Source organism: Lutjanus erythropterus, unplaced genomic scaffold, assembly GCF_056507025.1.
Source record: "Lutjanus erythropterus isolate fLutEry1 unplaced genomic scaffold, fLutEry1.hap2 Scaffold_186, whole genome shotgun sequence".
NCBI lineage: Eukaryota > Metazoa > Chordata > Actinopteri > Lutjaniformes > Lutjanidae > Lutjanus > Lutjanus erythropterus.
In genome coordinates, this window is record NW_028146663.1 from 12,501 (window position 1) to 15,000 (window position 2,500).

The 2,500-nt window shown below is 61.9% G+C and overlaps 1 non-coding gene and 1 pseudogene across 1 annotated transcript; both read left to right on the forward strand.

Annotated features, from left to right (window-relative positions):
• Positions 1-1,517, forward strand: part of LOC146303966 (18S ribosomal RNA) — a 2,008-nt pseudogene extending 491 nt beyond the window's left edge.
• Positions 1,518-2,089: 572 nt separating this feature from the next.
• Positions 2,090-2,249, forward strand: LOC146303967 (5.8S ribosomal RNA). The gene has a single exon (XR_014769678.1). It is a non-coding gene; the product is annotated as a 5.8S ribosomal RNA (ribosomal RNA).
• The last annotated feature ends 251 nt before the right edge of the window (positions 2,250-2,500 follow it).

The window sequence follows — 2,500 nt, forward strand, 5'->3', positions numbered from 1 at the left end:
TGGTGACGACGGGTAACGGGGAATCAGGGTTCGATTCCGGAGAGGGAGCCTGAGAAACGGCTACCACATCCAAGGAAGGCAGCAGGCGCGCAAATTACCCACTCCCGACTCGGGGAGGTAGTGACGATAAATAGCGGTGCGGGCCTCTGGTGAGGAGCCGCGACCGAAATGAGTACACTTTAAGCCCTTTAACGAGGAGCCATTGGAGGGCAAGTCTGGTGCCAGCAGCCGCGGTAATTCCAGCTCCAATAGCGTACCCTAAAGTTGCTGCAGTTAAAACGCTCGTAGTTGGATCTCGGGCGGGGGCCCCTCCGCCGCGGTCGCGCCGCGAGGCGCCGCACCGCGGCAAAAACGCGGGGGGCCCCGACCGCGCCCTGTGGCTTTCGGCGCCCCCTCGATGCTCTTGGCTGAGTGTCCCGCGGGGTCCGAGGCGTTTACTTTGAAAAAAGGAGAGTGTTCAAAGCAGGCCTTTGCCGCCCGCATCACTGAAGCTAGGAATAATGGAATAGGACCGCGGTCCTATTTTGTGGGTTTTTCTGTGGACCGGGGCCATGATTGAGAGGGACGGCCGGGGGCATTCGTACTGCGCCGCTAGAGGTGAAATTCTTGGACCGGCGCAAGACGCGCAGAAGCGAAGGCATTTGCCAAGAATGTTTTCATTAATCAAGAACGAAAGTCGGAGGTTCGAAGACGATCAGATACCGTCGTAGTTCCGACCGTAAACGATGCCGACTAGCGATCCGGCGGCGTCGACCCATAGCAAATGACCCGCCGGGCAGCTCCCGGGAAACCGAAGTCTTTGGGTTCCGGGGGGAGTATGGTTGCAAAGCTGAAACTTAAAGGAATTGACGGAAGGGCACCACCAGGAGTGGAGCCTGCGGCTTAATTCGACTCAACGCGGGGAACCTCACCCGGTCCGGACACAGGAAGGATTGACAGATTGAGAGCTCTTTCTCGATTTTGTGGGTGGTGGTGCATGGCCGTTCTTAGTCGGTGGAGCGATCTGTCTGGTTAATTCCGATAACGGGCGAGGCCCCGACATGCTAACTAGCTACGCGGCCCTCTGGCGGTCGGCGTGCGAGCTTCTTAGAGGGACAAGTGGTTCGGAAGCCACGTGAGATGGAGCTATAACAGGTCTGTGATGCCCTTAGATGTCCGGGGCCGCACGCGTGCTACACTGAGCGGGTCAGCGGGCGTCGTCACCTAAGCCGAGAGGCCGAGGTAATCCTGTGAAACCCACGCTCGTGATTGGGACTGGGGATTGAGATTCTTCCCCACGAACGAGGAATTCCCAGTAGGCGCGGGTCACCAGCCAGCACCGATTGAGTCCCTGCCCTTTGTACACACCGCCCGTCGCTACTACCGATCGGACGGCCCAGCGAGGTCGTCGGACCTGCACGCCGGGGGCTCTCGACCCGAGTCCCTGGCGGTGCCGGGAAGTCGCCCGAACTTGACTGTCTAGAGGAAGTAAAAGTCGTAACAAGGTTTCCGTAGGGGAACCTGCGGAAGGATCATTGCCGGATCGGGAAAAGGGACAAAAAAAAAAAAAAAGACCGGTTCTTTTTTTTTCCCCACCATCTTCTTTCCCTTCCCACATGCCGAGGGGTCTCCCCGCACGGAGTCCGTCCGGGCGTCCGGTACTTCGGGGCTGGGTTTCCCCCAAAGCGCAAATCCCTTGGTGGCGGCGTCCCACGCCGCGGCCTCGGTCAACCCTGGTCTCCGGCTCCGGCTCCGTGTCGGGGCCGCCGGGTCCCCCGTCAAGCGAACGCCGTCGCGCAGACCGCCCCGCTCCCGTCTCCACCCTTAGGGCGACGGGTCTACGGCTTCAAGTGTCTGCGCGCCCTCCCCCGGCGGGGCCCCTACCTTGTTGGCGTTAAACGGTTGCCCACGTGAGCGCGGCGAGGTCGCCCGCACTCGCGCCTCCGGGTACCCAACTCGCCTCTCCCCTTCGGGGCTTGGCGGGGGGTTTAATGTCTCCCCCGTCCGGCGGAAGGGGGTAGCGCCCGGGGGTTCCCGTGTCCCAAATAAAGAAACGTCGTCTCTGAAAACTTGTCTCCTCCCCCTGCAAGGTTTATGCCTCAAAAATGACAACTCTGAGCGGTGGATCACTCGGCTCGTGTGTCGATGAAGAACGCAGCCAGCTGCGAGAAATGATGTGAATTGCCACAACCCCAAACATCGATCATCGACTCTTCGAACGCACATTGCGGCCGCGGTTGAGCGCCGCGGCTACGCCTGTCTGAGTGTCGCGTTGTCATCAATCGGAGACGGGGGACCCTCTCCTCCGCGGCCGGGGTCGTCGCAGGCATCCGTTGCCTTCGTCCCCCTAGGTGCAGACGGCCCTCCACCGGAGGTCCGGCCCTCCCCGTCGGCGGCGTTCCGGCGCGGCCCGTCCGGCCGAATCCCTCCCCGGGCCAGGGGGGGGTTAACCGCCGGGCCATACGCCGTGTAACTCCGTCACGGTGGGGGGGGCGCGCGTCGACCTCCGCCGGGCCTCGCC